The 20390-nt window shown below is 40.8% G+C and overlaps 1 protein-coding gene across 1 annotated transcript in view; it reads left to right on the top strand.

Annotated features, from left to right (window-relative positions):
- The first annotated feature begins 2122 nt into the window (after nucleotides 1-2122).
- Nucleotides 2123-20390, top strand: part of LOC104059668 (LIF receptor subunit alpha) — a 91438-nt gene continuing 73170 nt past the window's right edge. Inside the window, exon 1 of the mRNA XM_054053700.1 lies at nucleotides 2123-2345. The gene's annotated coding sequence lies outside the window, so the exon portion shown is untranslated. The remainder of the gene's footprint in view (nucleotides 2346-20390) is intronic.

The following is a 20390-nucleotide window of genomic DNA, read 5'->3' as shown; positions in this document are numbered from 1 at the left end:
GGCTACTGAGATGGGATCTTGTCAGTTCTCTTGCCATGGGCTTTTTTCACCTTGACCAGCCTCACCTGGGGCCTCCACCCACACCCTACCCTTGGAGACAAGTGCTTCTTTTAAGCTCATATCAGGTATTTAGTCCCTGCTGGAGGTATGTTGCAGGAGTATGAGTCAACCAGAGACTAGCCTAGCACTGGATCCCGTTGATTCCGATCTTCAGATTGACTTCCTCGCTTGTTCTCAGACCTGTGGACCTACTCCATGATGACTGAACTGTATCTCACTCCGGTTTGCTCTCATCAAATCTGATCCTGGTCCTGACCTGTGGGTTTACTTCCTGGCTTATCCTCAGACCTGCTGTATCACCGTGTTAATCTGGACCTTTTGTGGAACTCGACTACTTGATCCTATATGACTACGTGAAGTGTGTAGTCACAAGAGTGATGATACTCATTTGCTCTTCATGAGCAAATGAAACTTTCATTCATTTCTCCCGAAGGATTCAACTTTAGAGGCCATTATGCCTCTGTGCAAGTTAAAAGATAAATCTATTAATGTTAAAAGATTTCCAAAGCCTCTTACAAGAAAGGAAGCTTGAACCAGAGGCCTGAACAAAAGAAAATCTAATTTAGCATTGTCTTAAGGAAAGAATGAAAGAATAAAGACATGCTAAAGTTTATTTGATCTCAAACAAAGTACAGGACTGCAGAAAGTTTGTAGTGTTTTAGTGTTCTTCAAAAATAAATTAATTACAGTTTATGTTATTCCTCTGCAGCCTATGCTTCAAGTTTCATTAAGCTACAATTAGAATACAGAAAGACCCAAATAAATGCATCTAATTTGAATACATATACATCCTTTGCCCATATTTTGCATTATTAAGGAGGTAACTGGTACATAAATACCCAAATATATTGAGGAGTTGGGGCTTGTTTATAAATTTTGCACAGATTTTTTTTTTTCCCCCAAATACAGAATTCTCTGTGTGCCTGTATATATGTAATACGACCCCATTCTTATAGTCAAGCCTCTTCAGCTGTTGCCTTTCCTACATGTGTGATGCCAAGAATTATGCTGGCAGGATGGCACAAGTTGCTCAAATGAGAAGAGGGTGATTAAACTGACAACTGTCTACGGACAAGTAGTTGAACAAACTACTGTATACACTTGGAAAAAGAAATTATGAAACAGAAGCTTGACAGCATAGCTAAAAAGAGAGAGCAAAAGCTTGCCTGTTCCCTGAATAGTGTCTAACTATACCGGGAATACTCGGTTGGACTCTGAAAGCTGTGGCCTCAATAAGCAGAAAGTGATCACAAAGCAAATAAATGAAAATACACACATTCCCACGCACAGAAGCAGGACAGGAGAGAATAGAAAAGAATAAACACTGAGTTCAGTTTGTTTACTGGGTTGTGAATGAAAGTTAGTGTCACAGTGAAGAACAACATGGCCCTTGGATTGCTTTTCAAATAGGTGAAGTAGTCTTTCGGTTAGGACTAGAAGAGAAGCAGTGGTTTGAGACACAGTGCCTCAAGAGAGGAGCCTGGCTTTCAGGGTGCTTGTGTCCCACTTAAGTCTTATTTAAGCCTGAAGCCTTAATTAAGTCCTTATTTCATAGGCATTACTGGAGACATCTGAATTTAGGTATTCGGGCCTAGTAATTATCTGAAGTCATTTAGGTCAATAGCAGTTTCATGGACTTCAGAAAACTTGAGGTCATGTCCTTAATGAAAGCACTCAGTTTCTATGTACATCTACACAGTGAATACACAATATATACACATTACCTGTATTTCTGCAGAATAAAGCTATATTTTACATAGAGCTTTTTCCTGTCTACATTACTGAAGAGGGTTAAGTATGCCGCAAGTCTTTTTTCTTTTTTTCTTAAGGCAAACTGTTTCAGATACGAACAATAACATTTCTGAAAGTTAACTATTACACAGTGAGTTATTAACTTTAAACAACCCTCATTCCTGAAAGCTGTGTGGTACAGACATTTTAGGTTGGGGCAACTCCTCTTACATAAGAGAGTCTTTCTGCCAAGTTATTACCTCAGATAGTCTTTATGTTGTAGGTCAATGTTTATACAAAGATTTCTCCTCCTCACACAACAAAGGGCTACTGGAGAGCTCAGATGTAGCATGTGCAAAAAGCAGGAATAAGGCAGGCTTGCGCTTGATCAAGCCAAAGAAAAACCTCTCCAGAGAGAATATAGAAAAGGAAACCAAATGCTGAACTGAAATACTGGCTCCTAAGAAGTCCTCCTAACTCCTGCTGCTTCCAGCAAAAGCAGAGATCTCTTGACACCTTGCAGAAGCTCAGAAACACCTGGCTGGCTCTCAAGGGTAAGTCTAGACTTGTCTATGAGTTCAATAGAAAAGCACTAGTGTAGAGTGTTTTCCCATCTGAGTTTTCTTTTCAGTTTGCCTGGTCTGGTCAATACAGTTTCTGTTTCTCAGAAGTTCCACCAAATGCTGATATACTTGGCTTGCAACTTAAAGTGCAAAGTTAATTTGCTGTCCTGAAGGTCTTGGGCTCCCTTGGGTGCCTGAGGTTTCTGTGTCCTTGCAAAAAATAATAGGGAATACAACATAAATACACAGTCTTTTATTTTTCTCTTTCGACTGGTTTGCTGCTCTTGGGACAGCATGTACTAGCTAACAAGTTCTGCCCTGTGCTATTGTTATCCTAAATTGGTACCCTTTGGTCAGACAATTAGATTGGGCAATTAGAGTTAGGCTACTTTTAATGTGTATTTAGATTATGGGCAGCCTAAGAAGGCTACTGTTAGTGTCTAGCTAGATCCCTGCAAAAGAGTTCAGAGCTACTCAGTCAAATTCACTTTTGGTCACCCAGCCAGAAAAAATGTTAGGGTGTCTAAGAGGAAGAAGGGTGAGGGGTTTCTCACCCTTAGGAGTAGTGTCTATGAATTAATTTAGGGAAGGCAAAGTATTCTTACAGAAGAAAACTGCTTTGGCCGCAAAAAAGAAGTGTGAGCTAAAAACCTATCAGCTATTGGCTTGCTTTCCTCTCCCAATGGAGTAAGTGAGAATGCCTGTAATGGATGTCAATTGGAGACAACTATACCAGTATTTGCACAGAAATGTTATTTTTTGTATACTTCAATATGAGGGACCAAAGTTATAGCCCTTCTGTAGCTTATGTAATGGAGTGACCTCCAAGGAAAGGGAAAATTGGCTTCTATATACATGTGGAAACATTCGTTAATCACTGGATCAGCACTCTAAATATTTCCTGTTTATATCCAGAGTGACACTTCTTTAGATGATACTGCCAGCTCCAATTTGGCATTGATGTCTTATTTTGTAAAAACAAGCTGTTATCAAATTTAACAGAAATAGAACTGTTTCCATGAAGAAAAGGATTCTGAATGGTCTTTAGTTCAGATCGCTTTTCAGAAAGCACTTTCTTCAAAGGTTGTGATAAGTCACCTCAGACCAAAAAACTGAAGAGAATCTGGTTGAAAAACAAAAAAATTTGGAATTGTCCTGCGTTGTCTCATTGCATGAGAAAAACAAAAATGAATTATTACAAATTTCCAATTGACTGGCTCAGCTCATTGTAAATGAGCCTCTGATGGATGTGTTTCTAAAGACAAACTGCAGTTGTACTGCTCACACGCCCAGAAACATCCGTTCTGATTCTTGCTGTTTGACACTCATGCTTTTTTAGAATTGCCATGACCAACAGTTCTCTCTCTCTCTTTTTTTTTTTTTCCTTCTCAGACCTAAACCTACCACTTTTTTCTCATCGGGGCCCAAATAACACATAGATTTTAGAATATCTGTGACCACTGCACAAGCGTGCTGACAGATTTAGCAGTGAGGGAGAGAGGGATAGGAGGAATTCTGGGGGTGGGGGGAGAGGAATGCAGCTGAAACCAAACCTCTTAATATTCCATTTCTATAAGTCGTCTTCAGCATGGCAAGGCCAGTCTTCTCAGGCTAGATGTATACCAGGAAATTCCTGTACTATGGGGGAAAAGCATTCTTTCGCACTGAATTTAACTGGAACAGAATAGCTGTGTCTGTGCTATTAAGCTCTTTTGCCCTCCAAAATGGGTTGGCTGTATCCAGACAAGCAGTTGGGACTGATTCCTGGACATATGCCTGGGAATTCAACTACTTTAACAGTTAAACGGTGAAGACAGTTGATTGTCAATGTGCACACAAATTTCCTGGCACTATGTAGTATACTAGTATAAACATAACCTAATTATCCCCTGGACTGTAAACACTATGGACGCTACATGAAAAGAAAAAGTGCAGTCGAAGTTTAAATCATAAAATATTCTGGGTTGCAAGATCTCTGCATGGTAACCAGAAAGTTTCACCTCGACACTCTGATGTATCTCCTCTTCACTCTACACACATCCAGCCAGGGACAGATCTGTATGGCAGGATGCTAGGGGTCTAGTGGCAAGCTCTGTATTCCCTAACATATACGTGGCTTGTAAAGGAAGAGGAAAAAGCCCTTTTCAGAAAAGATAGTGAAATAATGCATCCAGACTCCAAAGTTTTCCTTTGCCCGCATGTCTCAGCCACCACATCGAAAACAGTACACGAAAACACCATTTCCAAACGTCAAATTCCCATATCTCTCACCCCTTGTAAAACAGGTGGGTGAGTAATTCACTGAAGACATGGTTGGTTAAAATATAGTGAATGCCAGAACACTATGTCTGTTCCTACTCCTTATCTGTTCTGCTGTTTCAGCACATGAAAGAAACAGACTTTGATGGAGTGTAAAGTGCTGATGGAAGTGAGTCTCTTGTCACATTTTGTGTGAAGCAACTGTGATTCTCAGAGTTTGGTTTGCAAGGTAAAATCTCTTTAGCAGGCTCGGCAGAAAATTATTCTTCATGCTTCGGTGTCTTGGCATTTCTAAATCAAGTCAGAAATGTTTCAACAAAAAAGGCCATAGTTTAATCCAAGCAAAATCAGTTCAGTGTAAGAGAAACTTTTTTAAATTGGTCGGGTTGTATCAAAAGGGACTACAAAATAATAATTATCTGTTAAGTGCTTTTTAAATTCAGGTCCCAGGATACGGCCAGCAGAGGCACTGTAAAACTTCAGCTTTCTGTACTAGTTGTCCTGACACATTACCCACAACAAAGCATTCAGCCTTTGCCTCTACAACACTGTCTGGTTCCGTGGCAGGGCCAGGAATGTAGGAATGTGGTTCCCAGCCAAGCTGGTAGGGAGAGAATTCCCTTGACCTGAAGCATCCCAGCTCTCTCCACATCATCTGCATCTTTTGTTCGGCACTTTATGGCATTTGTAGTGTGTGGGTCTCCATGCTGCCACAGCTGCTGTTCTCCCTCCTGCATTTGCCACTCCCATCCTGGGTGGCCATCCTGGGTTTGTGCACTGTGGGCTATCCAGGATGTGGCTACTAAAAGGGCAAACATGGGGAAGGCGAGAGCTTGTCTATATGTGCATAAAATCAAACAAGTCAGTGTTCACAGGCTCAGAATACCACAGTGTTTGAGCTAAGGGAAGCTCTCTGTTTGCTCTTCCTTGCATTAGTGATTGTGTCACTTCAGCCTAATAGAAGGCTCTTTATTTTATGCTCTTTGAATCTGACCCATCACAAATCAATTACAAAAAGCCTATAGGTTCTTCACTCTTACTCTTCCCAGGAATGGCAGCTGAGAATAAGTCCCGATGAATAAACTCTGTAGTACCCAGAGGGCCGTATTCAGTGGGCTCTAAGTGTTCCCTTCTGCTTCAAACTCTTACTAAAGGAGAGAAAATTTTAAGGAGAGGTAGTAGTAGGTGAACAGACATTTTACACTTTATCTTCACCAGTGGGTAATTCCTGAATGCCCCTCTGATATGCTCTGTAACGTCGGGAAGCATCATCATCTAGCATCTTCTCAGAAGGTCAAGTCTTCCACTGAGCATCATACAACACCAAAGCAGCAGGGCTCCAGAACCTTGCTTAACACAGAGACGTAGTTTTACTTCACATTTTTCCCTGTAGTCTGAATGTACCAATTTCTGTGAAGTTCAGAGTTAAAGAAGTAAGTGGCTTACTCTGTTGTAAAGAGAGGAATTGTTGTGAATTTATCCTGTGGCTCTGGGTCCAGACGTTAGAGTTGATTGAGGCCCACCTCTCATTCTGAACCCATCAGTAGCCTACAAACTAATCAGCAAGGATTTAAATTACAACTTTTTCCAAAGTCTGTTTATATTCTTCGCTTTAATCATACTTTCACTGAGCCAACAAATAATAACATTGTACCAGATAAGCCACTTGAAAAACAGGAAGAAATTACAAGCACTGAACTGGCAGAGATGATGACCGTTAAAGATTGCCCAAACTGTGCCGCAATGTCTGCAGACATTGCAGAGAGAAAATAGGAGACAATACAAGAGGCTAGAAACTGGTTCTGGAGGCAGGGGTTTTTGTTCAGGGGAAGGAGGATTACAGCTTCTGAGATCTGTATTTTATGTGCTTTATTTAAGGCTATGTTTTCAAAGGTATTTAAGTATCTAGAGTCAGTTTGCTATCTGTGAATTTCAGGTGAGAGCTGGGGATGTAGGTGCTGTGGAGATCTTATTTTCTGAGGAAAAGACTGAAGTGCTTAATGCCTTCTTTGCCTCAGTCTTTCATAGTAAGTCCAGTTGTTCTCTGGGTACCCAGGCCCCTGAGCTGGAAGACAAGGACGGAGAGCAGAATGGAGCCCTCATAATCCAAGAGGAAATGGTTAGTGGTCTGCTTCTCCACCTAGATACAAACAAGTCTGTAAGGCTGGGTGAGATCCACCCATGAATACTGAAGGAACTGGTGGAAGGACTCATTGAGACAGTCTCCATCATTTATCAGCAGCTCTGGCTAACTGGGTCCTGTTTGACTGGAGATTAGCAAATGGGATGCCCACCTACAAGAAGGACCAAACAGAGTACCCAGGGAATTACAGGCCTGTCAGCCTGACCTTGGTGCTAGGGAAGGTCATTGAGCAGATGATCCTGAGTGGCATCACACAGCACATACGGGATAACCAAGTAATCACGCTCAGTCAGCATGAGTTTAGGAAAGGCAGATCCTACCTGACTGACCTGATCTGCTTCTATGACAAGATGACCTGCCTAGTGGAGGAGGAAAAGCCCGGGGATGCTGTTTAGGGTGTTTCCTACAGTACTCTTGTGGACAAATTGCCTGCTTATGGCTGGATGGCTGAGCCCAGAGAGCTGGGGTGAACGGAGCTAAATCCGGTTGGTGGTCAGTCACAAGTGATTTTCCACACAGCTCAATGTTGAGGTTGATTCTGTTTAACACATATCAATTATCTGGATGAGAGGACAGAGTGCACCAACAGTAAATTTGCAGGCAACACCGAATTGGGCAGGAATATTGATCTGCTGGAGGTAAGGAAAGCTCTGCAGAGGAATCTGGGCTGGATGGATCGATGGGCTGAGATCACCTGTATGGGGTTCAACAAGGCTAAGTGCTGGGTCATGCACTCAGGTCTCAACAACCCCTCACAGCACTACAGGCCCGGGGAAGAATGGCTGGAAAGCTGCCTAGTGGAAAAGGACCTGGGGTTGTTGATCAACAGCCAGCTGAACATGAGCCGGCAGTGTGCCCAGGTGGCCGAGAAGGCCAATAGCATCCTGGCTTGTATCAGAAATAGTGAAGCCAGCAGGAGTAAGGAAGTGATTGTCCCCCTGAACCCGGCACTGGTGAGGCCACACCTTGAATTCTGTGTTCAGTTTTGGGCTCCTCACTACAAGAAAGACATCGAGGTGCTGAAGTGTGTCTAAAGACGGGCTATGAAGCTGGTGATGGGTCTGGAGCACAAGTCTCACAAGGAGTGGCTGAGGGAACTGGGGCTGTTTAGCCTGGAGAAGAGGGAAAACCTTATCACTATCTGCAGCCACCTGGGTGGAGGTTGTAGTAAGGCGACTGTTGGAGTCTTCTCCCAGGTAACAAGTAATAAGACAAGAGGAAACAGCCTCAAGTTGTGCCTGGGAAGTTTTAGGTTGGATATTAGGAAATATTACTTCAGTGAAAGGGTTATCAAGCATTGGAACAGGCTGCCCAGGGAAGCTGTGGAGTCACCATACCTTGACATGTACATGTGGTACTCAGGGATATAGTTTAGTGGTGGACTTGGCAGTGTTAGGCTTACAGTTGGACTTGGTAATCTTAAAGGTCTTTTCCAACCTCAATGATTCTGTGATTCTGTGATTTATCACCATTCTGCAGCTCTAAATTCATTTAAGAGCCGAGGATTTTTGAGACTGGTTTCTCAAAAAGCATTTGGCTTTACTACGGGATGAGACAAAAAAACCTGAGGAATGACCAAGATTGTGTATGCATTAGGGAGCTTCCTTTTCCATTCACACTGGTGGGATTATAGAGATCCTGTCCTCTGCTTCAGTGTTCCACAACCTGCTACTTAAATTCCGTAGGTCCGAAGGTAAGCTTTGACCTACATGAGACTGCTCCAACAAGTGACGGTTTGTTGCCAGCTTTTTAATTTCCTTTCCACTTTGCAAGAGTGTTGTGATGCATAATTTGAATTTGCAAATTGTTCTGGCAGGAAAGCGCTCTGACAAGCAATATGTTGTGTGCTGCAGAGTTTGATTTTAGTCCAAAGAGACAGAAAAGCAGCATGAAGGAGGCCAGGATTTTCTTTAATCCTCTGTATTTATGAATCCACGTAGAACGCAGCTAGATGGACCAAGAAATCTCCAAATGTTGGACAACCTATAAATATGCTTAGTTGCTGCTTTTGAAACTCTATTGGAATTTTTCTCCTGCCATTGACGCTTGCAGGTCCAACATGTTTAGTGTCTGCAAGCTGAAAGAGGAGAAACAGCACTGAATAATGAGAAAACAGGCTGAATAATGCAGACTGAAGAGATGCCTCTAGGTATCACGAGTGGCTAATTCCTAGCGCGTTCACCTCTTTAGATATACGTGACTGCACCAAGTGGATTTGTTTACAAGGTTTAGGAAAGGATACTTAGTCCACTGTAGTGCTTATATTGGAGGAGGTATAACTGTCTATGCAAGGAGAATACACAGAAGACACAGTGTCCACTGCAAACAACCTCTGACTCATTACAAAGTTATTAGCTAACTTATTTAACTTAATATTTCCTCCTAGTTAAAGGGAGAACATTGGAAGTTTGGAGTTTGTACATTGTCACACCATTTAATGGGACTTACAAGGAGGTGGGCTGAAACTCCCTATGGAGCACAGACATCCAAGGACTGGCTGCTTTTTACACTAGTTCAGACACTTGATGCTGCTTTGGTCTTGTGCTCAGTCAGTCCAAACTATTAAGTGTGAGGAGAGAACTGCTGATAGCAGTTGAATATTCTGCTGTTTGCAAGCTGGCAGGATGATGGAGGACTTAGGCCAAAGTAGGAAGCCTGATTTGTTGCCTTTCTTCTCAGCATTGAAAAGCCCGCATAATTTGAGGCACATTTCACTGTCACTTTATAATGAGAAATCTTATTTGGTGGAAAGATCAGAAGGGAATGGGCTTATGCATGAGAACTAACATATACAGGCATATATGTTATCTTGGAATTAAATTGTGTGTGTGTTTGTACATATATACGTATAAACACGTGCACGAAATGTGTATATGCACAAACACACAAGCAACAGCATCACTCTCCACTTCCTTACGGTCCTGGTGAGAAACAGCCACTTAACAGAGCACAATTCATCTTATCATCTGAAGTTAATCATATTTTATAGGGCTGTTTCTTTCCATTGTCTGTAAAGGAGCACAGGGCAACCTCTTGGGCTACTGAGATTCATGTTGCAGAGGTGAAACATGAAGTGCGATGAATCCCACCTTTCCTGTCTGAGCTCTCCCATTTACATACAGTAAGCATACAGTTTACAGTTCACAGTAAACAAACAGTTCACTGTCTTATATGTTACTTACAGTGCTTTTTGTGTGACCTGAATGTTCACTTGCCAAAAGCCAATGAGTAAACCTGATCTGAAGCTGAGATGCTCCAATATTTATTACAGTGGGTAGTGTTTTCTCAAAAGCAGTCTTTGCTCTAGGAGATCTTCAGTTTTTGGAGCCTTCCTTTTCAAATTTAGTTTGGTTATTGATCTAGACTATAACATAATCACACAGACAGTAGTGTTAGCAAAATAAAGAGAGCTCTGCAGCATGCTGTGGAGCAAGGAACAGGAATCTCTTAGGTCAGTATTTCTGCTAAAATTTGTGTTAGCAGAGAAAGTGTGAAAGACTGGTTTGCATGCAGTTGTTACAAACTGAATGAATGTACTTAATCAGTAAAATGAGCAGGGTAGATACCCGTTTCCTGCATGCACGCCTGGCTAGAATGTTAGAGGGCATTGTCCAGGAGAAGTTAAATAGACTGTATAATATAAATGTTCAAATTTCAGTGCAATCTACACTTACCGCAGTTTTGTATGACATAAGGTGCATCCCTGAGATGCTTAAGGCAGCTCAAATTATGCAGACAGAATATCAGATAATACCAGCCTGGTGATACATCTTTTTCTTATTCATACATAGAGATATGGTCATAGGTGAAAGACATGGATTTCCGGAGGTATACCAAAATTCACCTAGCTTCAGGTACTCAGGTCAGAAGTCTAGCTGTCTTGTCTCACTGTGGAGTTAGTGAAGGGCACTTTCAGAGACCGATTCAAATTCAGATTTAAATTGCTCTGCATAACTGCTTCTCTTCACTGACTATAGAAGGATCCTAGAATAACTAAGAACTAAATGTAGGCGCTCTGGTTGAATGCAGATGCTACTCCTCTCAGTTTCTTAGCAGTCACTGCATGACATCCTTAGGGCCCACAGCAAGTCCAGATTCAGATCTGCATTCTGTGTGACAAGGGAAGAGCATATTTTTCCCTAGACACTCAAGCACAGATTTATCAGTCAGCAACATGTTGCTGTGTTTGCTGATAGCCTTGAGAACTGTTTCCTGAGAGTGCTGACAGAAGGGTATGTGGTGTAGATTTTCAGGCGGTGCTAGCTAGGGGGAAAAGCACTTAAACACAGTTCATTTGCTCCACTTGCATTCGGTACTTACATGGTGGATATTTACTGGCTGTCTTGGCTGGAATTGCAATAGCAAGTGGTTGCTAGGAAGCAGGAATGGATTAATCCTAAACAGAAAGGAAGGAGAGAGAATCAACTTTTGGAAGGGAAAAGGTTTTGTCCCTTAAAAAAGAAAAGTGTGACACGCAAGTACTCTGTCCACTAAAAAAAAACCCATGACATCCAGCTCACCAGACCAATCCTAGTGCAGGTGCAAGGGAAAATTTGGATGTGTAGCACTGTGAGTGGGTAAATCAAACTTGCATCATCCTACTTTCATGCCTACAGATTTGATGGGGCAGTGCAAAAAAAAAAAAAACAAAATAAAAATAAAGCTGCCTTAGCTAACATTGCAAAGAACAGATGGAGATTCTGTCACATTTAATGGACCGAGTAGTCAAACATGGTATGTTGGCAGGACTTAATGCATTGGTCTAAGAACCACGTTTATTCTTTTTGACAAATCCTATAACCAGTTTCAGTCAGAGGGTAGGGTATCCCACTTTGGAACATGCACCATGTTTTCTCTGTTATTCTTACAGATTCTGTAAGGAACATTTACAATAAATTAAGTAGGTGAACTTCCTTCAAAACAGTCTTTTCAAAGCAAGAACATTCTCAAGAGGTAATTTTGTGAGGGCTTTTCGTGGTGGTGTTAGGGGCATGTTGGGGGAGTTTTTTGGTTGGTTAATTTTTCAAAGGGGTTCTGTAGTGCCGAAGAGTAAACTGCTCCATTAGGGATTGGAAGGGACTTTAACCCTCCCTTCCACCACGATGATGGATTAAGAGGGAGGTCTAGAAACCTCTTTTAACATGTTTGTGTCAGGAAACAGGATTTCACTGTGCATCAAGTGCTCTTTGCTGTTGTTGAAAAATAAAAAGAAGCCTTACGCAATAGCTGGTAGAACCTGCATGGACCCATTAGAGAGAGTTCAGAGAAGGAACACTAAGGTGATTAAGGGATTAGAGCATGTCTCCTATGAGGAAAGGTTGAGAGAGCTGAGGTTGTTCGGCCTGGAGAAGACTCGGGGCTCTGTCTCATCAGCGTGTCTGAGTATCTGAAAGAAGGCTATGAAGAAGATGAAGCCAGGCTCTTTCCAGAGTTGTCCAGTGACAGGACCAGAGGCAATGGGCACAAATGGAAACACCGTAGGTTCCATCTGAACATCAGCAAACAGCTGTTTTAACGTGAAGGTGACTGACCACAGAAGCAGTTCCCCAGAGCAGTAGTGGAGTCTCCAGCCTTGGAGATTTAGTCATCTGGACATGGTCCTGGGCAACTGGTGACCTGCCTGAGCAGGGCTGTTGGACCAGGTGACCTCCAGGGGTCCCCTTCAAACCCAATCATTCTGAGATTCTGTACATGTGGGCCTGGAAAGCATCTATGGATTTCTGGTCGTCAGAGCTTAAGGGAAGGAAGTTGCCTTTGCACATGTCAGAGGATGTTATTGGCAAAGAGATCACTTACAGCTTATCCTTGGACGTCACTGTCCTTGCAGATTGTTGAGGAGTTAGCACACAGGGTAGCACAACACTTGCAGGAGGTGAGGTCTGTGGACCAAGCTGAGCCACATGCCCCCAGGCCAGGAGAACTACCTGAGGAACCTCGTTTCATTCACTGATACTTGTTTGCACACCCATGAGCAGCTTCCTGTGGTTTCTTTCCAGCCCTGGGACCCAGCAAGCAACCGCCTTCAGGTTCAGCTGATCTCATTTACCTTTTATGTTAAATGTAATAGAGCCATAGGTTAATAAAGAAAAGGAGAAAACAAATTTAATAGCATGGATGAATAAAAGTTAAGTATATTTTCTTTCATACGTGGGATGTTCGTAACCAGGTGTGCTTGGTAAACACCTGGCCTGTATCACTCTGATACATCACACTTGAGAGAAATCCTGTTCGCATAGGTTGTCCCTCTTTCTCAAAAGACGCAGCCTGTGATCCAGAACACATAGCACTAAGGAGTTCCGTTGGCTTTTGCAAGTGACTTAGATCCTTTCCGTTGCCCTTCCCTTTCCAAATTCAACAGATAAATAATAAGCCATAATTCTGCCTTTTCGTTAGGAAAAAATCAGTTTTCACAAAACTTTCAAAGAAGTCGGCGTTCTATTTATTTAGACTCAACAGAAGAAAAGAGCTCATGTGAAAATTACCAAGGGCTAAATAATTTATGGAGCCGTGGTATGAGGGTGTAACAGTCTTCTTACTAAACAGAAGCAGAATAAATGTGGTGGAAGATTTTAGGTGTATGTGGGTGAAATGACTCTGTAAGTGTTGGACCCAAACAGTCCTGGCACAACACAACTCTGTTTTCACAGCCAGTTGCTCTCAGAAGTCACAGGGGTTTTTGTACTCCTCGATCATATCTACATCTCTTGTAACAAGATCTTTTCGGTGTGATAAACATGCCATATCCCAAGTTGTATTCAAAGACCTTTCCAAGCAGTTGTGGAAAGGTTACCTATTATGGAAAGTGTTTCAAGAGTGGGCAGAAAATGAAAACGTTATGTGGTCCAGAATCCTCTGTTTTCAAACCTAATCCTGTTTATAAATACATATAATGTGCCAAATTTGGTCTCTTTGTATGAACTGAGAACTGCAAAGTTACTATGATTTGTGTAGGGTAAATGCTTCCTATTGGTATACTAAAGAATACAGAGGCAGTCTTTAAAAAAATCTACCAGCCCAAGAAATTCTTTAAATAGCACAGGAAATACGATGAACTCTGAGTCCACTGGTGACAACACAGGAAGAGGAAAGCATGAGCTTTGATAACACTCTGGTAAAGGGAATCACAGTGGGTTAATTCATTCCTTCAGAGATTATCACACGCTTGACCCTGGTACAGGTAGATTCTCACTAATGAAAAGGAGATTCTACCGTTATGGGGTATAGTCTCCCAAGTATGGAGAGAATCACATTCAACTTGATTTTGATGGCTTTCTCCATGTATTTCTTTAATAGTACACTTCCTGAGAAATAAGCAGAAAGCAAAGAGCGATTTGTAGAAAAGGGATAACATGGGAATATTGTCCTGCCGTCTTGCTTGAACACACTGACAAAACACAAGTTTGTAAAAAGATAATTATGGCTACTTTTTAAAGAAATTTCCCTTATAAATTCAGAGCTTCTAGCTCCAATGTGCTTCATATGCTGGACGGAAATACTCTTGCTATCAGACATCATATTTAATTATAATTTTCATTATAGTCCTACAACTAGAACAGTATTCTGTATTGGGGAAGGAGGGAGGGCTTATTCTTACTACAGATACGATGCTGCTGTTAACTATTCCTGCAGAGCCCAGCTCCCTCCCCTTTGTCTGTTGATTTATGTGGGTGTTGCCTCACAGAATGAGATGATAATCTCATTATAGCTAATCTTGTTTTCTCCTTGTACAAAACAATCTTGTCATGTCTGGCAGACCTCCCCTTTTTTCCTCTTTCTTTTTTCCCCTTAGCTATTTCAAAGGTATTCTTTAGAAAGCATGGACTCTCAGAGGGAATGCTTATCCTGTTTACTGGCTATAATTCCAGTCTCAGCAAATTCAGCTCCCTGCCCTATCCCTTTCAGTAAATATTTTCTTTGAACCAAACAGCATACAAATATTACCTGTATCTCTTTTATGCTCAGTTCCCATAATTGCACTATACTAAAGCAACTAAAGCTTCTCAAATCACATTTTTGGGTTTGCGTTATCTTTTATAGCTTTAAAAAGTGGTATCCCTTTTAGGGTTTACTTACAAGCAACACAGTAAAGACTCAAAGCTGCAATTGTTTACACATGTTTCTGGTAGTTGGGTACTAAGGTGCTTAATAAGGTAGATTTACACAATCCAGGATATTTCTAAAGCATTATTAATCACGAGTATCCTCTTAACGAGGTTACTAAAAGCATGTAAATGTTGAGGAGAATACAAGTATTAGGAGCATGCACAGAGTAAGCCATAACTCTACAGAGCAGCTGTAAAGCAAGGTGAGAACCATAACCACATCTACCTGTTTAGCTTGTTAAGTACCAATTGTATTGAACAATAGCACATCTGAATTGGTGAGAATTTGCAGATATGCTTCATACATTTTGTTTTCCTTATTTAGTGCTTGTGAAAAGGCAAATGAAGACTTTATGATTATTTATATGACCTAGCCAGTGAATAGCCCCATTTTCTGAGTTTGTTTTAATCTGATAATCCCGTTCTGAAGTGATGACGTCCAAAAGCACTTCAGTACACTCAATTTAGCACAATAGGTCTTGGAAGTAACGAAGGCTCACAGATTTACTAATGATCCCTTTTATACAATTCCAAAAGCTATAATATAATTCCAAAAGCTATAATTACAGTTATGCTGTACTTTTTCATCACTAGTTGTCATAGAATTTCTACACTAAATGGGGCAAGAGTTATAGGGGAAAATGATGCCTCATTTTGATTCAGTCTGGAAAAATCAGGTAACCTTTTTGGGCATGTAACAAGGCAGGTCCACTCAAAAAATCTTACCTTCAAATTTTGGACCAAAAAGTACATAATAAGACTACTTACAACCTTAACACTACATGTATCTTAGCTATATCGTACACAAGAAAACACTTTCAGCAGTTACACAAGCTGCATTTAAAATATTGCCCAGTACTTCATGACTGGCTGTCAGAACCGCCGCACTGAAAAATGGGTGTTGTTCATTCCCAGTGATTATTTTGCATTCAGCAACACCTTGAGACTTTGGTCAGGATCCACGGAACAAACAATCCTTGTCAGAAAAATTTTTGGCCTAAATAGGACAGATCATTCCACTGTGTCAACACAGAATCTCACTAGGGGAGAAGGAAAAGGTCTCAGCACAGCCTCTAACGTCACAGCATCTAAATTTATGAGGGCAGTTAAGTGACTCTCTATCAAGCACATACTTCAGTACGATGCTGCCCTTAAGAACTTCTGCAGCAGAGTCAGTTGCTACGTGGCTGCTTAGCTGCTTAAAAAAATCTCTGTGTTCAACTTCCTGCCTTTATCATATCTGAAATTTCTACCATTAGGTATTAGGCCTCTGCATTGGGCTTCACTCAGAAGTCAGACAGCAAGAAGAGGTCCCTATAAATGGAAAAATTTGCTTTAGATCTTTACTACTATTTATTTCAAGAAGAAAGAGTTTAAATCCTGTTCTACTATCTCTCATTTAAACACTCTAATCACTGCCCTGTAAACTGGATAATTTATACTGGTAGATAGTATAAGATGTAAAAGTTTTTCCACTTCTCGTAAAACGACGAAATACTGCTTGGAGCAGGGACAGGAATCCCAGTGCTCCAGAATAGTGTCCTAAGCATCAAAACGAAAAAAACCAAAACAGTTCTATTTTTCTTGCCCAAAGACAATTTCAATAATTCATATGGAGAGGGATAACTGCTACAGGAGAAATGGAAGAAATTTGACATAAGAAAGATCTGTTCTCAAATTTGAAAGGGTAGATCCCAGGTCATAGCCCAGATGCTTTAACTAACAGGCTATTAAGTTATTAATGTAAACTATTTTTTGATGAGAACAGCTGATCAAGCCACCAGTGGATCCAGCTGAGAGGCTGATGAGCGGAAACAGGAGGAACACGTACACTGACTACCCCATCATGTGGTATGGAGCACATCTCACTAAATAGTACCAGTGTGGGGGAAAGGGATGCTTTGATCAACCCAGTAAATACACATCCTCTTGTTGCATCCTTTTGGTCAGCTCTAAGCAGCTCAAATACTTCTGGCTCTGTGCATTGGTGTCCAGGCCTCCAGCTCTTAGGTCTATCATAGGCAAAAGATGTTGGCTGTTCAGCTAAAGGCTGCTTTTTTTATTTTCCGTCTAGATGAAGGAGTTACAGATTCTCAATGATGTGTGGTGTGGTATTCACTGTCGGTGATGTTCTAGGAAATTAACAGCTGTGGAAATATCTAAAACTGAGGCCTGAACTGATTTCCATGCTAGAATCTTTCTTTTTAAAGGACTCATTTTCTCATCAGTTGCCCTATGAAATTATTCTTAAACCAGAGGGGCCAGATTTGCAATCAAGTATATCCTGTGGTTGTATTAATGTATAATATTTTACAATAAGAATCCATTAGCAATGCATCTATTAAAATGGCATAGGAAGCATCCCAAGTACTTACTCATTTCAGAATTTTCCTCAGTTTCAGCGATTCCTTTCCTTAAAATCTGAGAGCTTTTGTAGTGCAGAATGTTAGCAGAGCATATTCCCAGGGTACTTCAGGAGCAGCATGTGAGGTGAAGGCTTTTTCTTTCTACTTTTCTGCTTTTCTTTCTACTTCCCCTGTGGCTAACACCAGCCTGTTCATCTCATGTCTCCTTACTTTTACCTGTAGAAATCTTGCAACACTCCGCAGAGTTGGCCATTTGGGGGCTAGAGCCAAGGAAATGCATGAAAAGCCTTTACAGTTGAAACGGTTTGTAATTTCGGGGTATAACTTGGTTCAGATTGCTGAGTGCTCTCAAGGAAGACATTGTAAATACTTCTGTCTCCCACAGAACCATTATCAGTTTTAAGATAATGACTCAACAGTGCATTACACAATAGAACTATGTTTTAATTCCTTTCTTATATCTATCTTTGTTCAATAAAGAAACTAAATATCCACTTGAACTAAAACTTGCGTATATAATTTGCTGAATCAATCTTTTACAGGTGGCCTGCTTTTTCTTCACAGGGCTTTACTTTCTTCTTCATTGTAGCTGTGATCCTGGCATCTCAACAGCATGAAATTATAACGCTGAGGCTGCGCCCTAGCATTACAAACAATGGAATTTGAGATTCTAAGGAGAAATTCTAAGTCACAGTTTCCTTTTAGTAGTTAAATTAGACCTGTAATGGCAGTACTACCCTGCCGACATGCATAGTCAAACAAAGGTATATAAGTATCTACCCAGAGAAATGGCATTCATGCTGGTTTTACTGAAAATGAGATAGGGGGTTTTGCTTTACAGGAATTCCCACAGACTTCTAGACGCGACACTGATGAGAGCAGGCTGTCTCTTGCCTAAACAATTTCAATTGATTTCATTAAGAAAAAATAATCTTGGAATAACATCTGCTTTAAAAGACAATATCTCCCATACGATCACATAATAAGTGCTGACAGAAAAGACCATAGAACCGTATCTTCTGTGAGACACTTCAAAGTCTCTGACAGCTTCATTCAGTGTTGCATTTCAACTGGAATTTTCAAAGGCATAGAAGGACGTAGGTACTTAAATTCTGCATGAGTTCAGGCCGTTGTTCTTTAGGAACCTTCAAATATTGGATTTAGTGTTTGCAGCAGGAAACGCTCTTTGCTGCATGGGAATCCTTACCAGACGTAGAGGGAACATTGTTACCTGGGCCAGGAGAAGTCCAAACCATAGTACAGCACACAGAATGACATGCACCTGACAGCCTTGCTAATAAAGTTTAAGAAACACATGTTGATTTACTCAGACAAGACAACCAACAGTTTAAAGGACACAAACTTTGTGGTGATTGGTGCCATGGCCACAGAGAGAGAGGCATCAGTCCCTTGTTGTCCTTAAGGGCTATGCCAAATGAAGGGAAGGATATCCAAAACTACTTCTGCTTTTAGGGAGGAGTATCATTGTTTATTGTAGCAGCAAGGTGCTGGAAGAAGGTCAAGGAGTAGGAGATCATGTCTCTCTGTATCTCCAGTGATATATTATCAACCCACTGAAATTATATTCTCAAATTTCATAAGCTTTGAAAGCAAAAATAAGCAAACTGGATGTATCTTCAACTGGTGGAACATGCAGTACATCAGGAATAAATAAACACACTCCTGGCAGAGAAATAACTAACCACATAAAGCATTAATTCTGTGCTGATTGTGAGATAGTCTTCCAGAATCTTGCAAAGAATGGCACCAAAACAGTGGTGAATGGCTGCAATGCCAAAGTAGAAAAGGAAGATGTGGAAGACAATGAAAGTGATCTAATTGTAATATTGTAGAAAGTAGCAATGGCATGAGGTTAATTGTCACAGTTAAGGATACAGTTGAATAGCACAAAAAGTTTCTTAATAAAAATGTTCTTCGGCATATCCATTTATCTACAGAGGTGGTTACCCGTAATTCAGCTGCATATTTTGTCTCAAGATGCAAGGCAAAGATTGGAAGCATAAGAGTTGATCATAAAGTGATTGCCCAAAAAGTGACAAGAAAAGTCAGTAGACACATCATCCTGGAGATACCTGAAAGGCAGGCTGCAATAGTTAGCAATACAAAACAAGCTTCAGGATATTTCATGACAGACTGAACCAAAGAAGACAATTTAGGAAAATTCCAAGTATAAGGAACAAGGGATCACTGAGAAACTTATTGGTATGGAACTGGACACAGATATGTGACAGTAAGAATGTAATTTCTAAGCTGGTCTCATGCTGAGTGTGATAAGGCAAAAAAATCTAAAGTATTGCAGAACTGTGCAAGGTTCGCAGGATTTTGTGGACCAAATGGAGCAAGGGGAAAATGCATACAATGTGGGACTATTTTATGAGAGCTACAACACACAGAGACAAGGAGATCGAATGTGAGTGTGATAAAGGGCAGAATGCAAGAATGCAGTTGGAGACAGAGGGAGGGAGCTCTTTAATAGCTTTCTGAATATAGACATATTACAGATAGCTGAGCTGCTTGTAGAAGATAAATTTATAGGAGATTTTAGAAGCAGTTTGAACGCTCAGCAAAAACGAAGAACAAAATGTTGGCAATTTTATAACTCAATTATTGAAATCAGAGAGATGATGAGAAGAACTGTTTGGAATAGTGGAATAAGATAGCTCAAAGACTACCTAAACCCAACTTTGTTGGACTGAAAATAGGGTTTCTCCGGCATTTTTTAAAGAGTGTTGACAGAGGGAGTCATAAGTGTCACAAAATCTCCAGCTCATGAGTTTATAAATTGCCATTTGTGATACTTTATAGAACCATCCATTACACAGAACAGATAACAGCTGAATAGCAATGTGATTTCTGGAAAATAAGAGTGGGAATAGGTGGAAAGATTGACTTCTTCATGTCCTCTTAAGATGCCCTTGGAGTGATGGTACAATTACAAAATTTGCTGGAGGGACTGAAATTAGTCGATCATCACCAGCCCTCTGGATGCTACTAAGAATTTTGGTGCCTAATGAAGAAAGATATGATATGAAGAATAATTTGAGACCTCAGTGAAGTAGAAATAAAAATGACACTCACGATAAATAAAGAGAAAATCAGCTACCAGCTTTTATCTGACAAGAGGATTTCAGGCAAGCTCCTCTAG

The sequence above is a fragment of the Cuculus canorus genome, chromosome Z (assembly GCF_017976375.1).
Source record: "Cuculus canorus isolate bCucCan1 chromosome Z, bCucCan1.pri, whole genome shotgun sequence".
NCBI lineage: Eukaryota > Metazoa > Chordata > Aves > Cuculiformes > Cuculidae > Cuculus > Cuculus canorus.
This window is presented reverse-complemented; position numbering and strand designations above follow the sequence as displayed.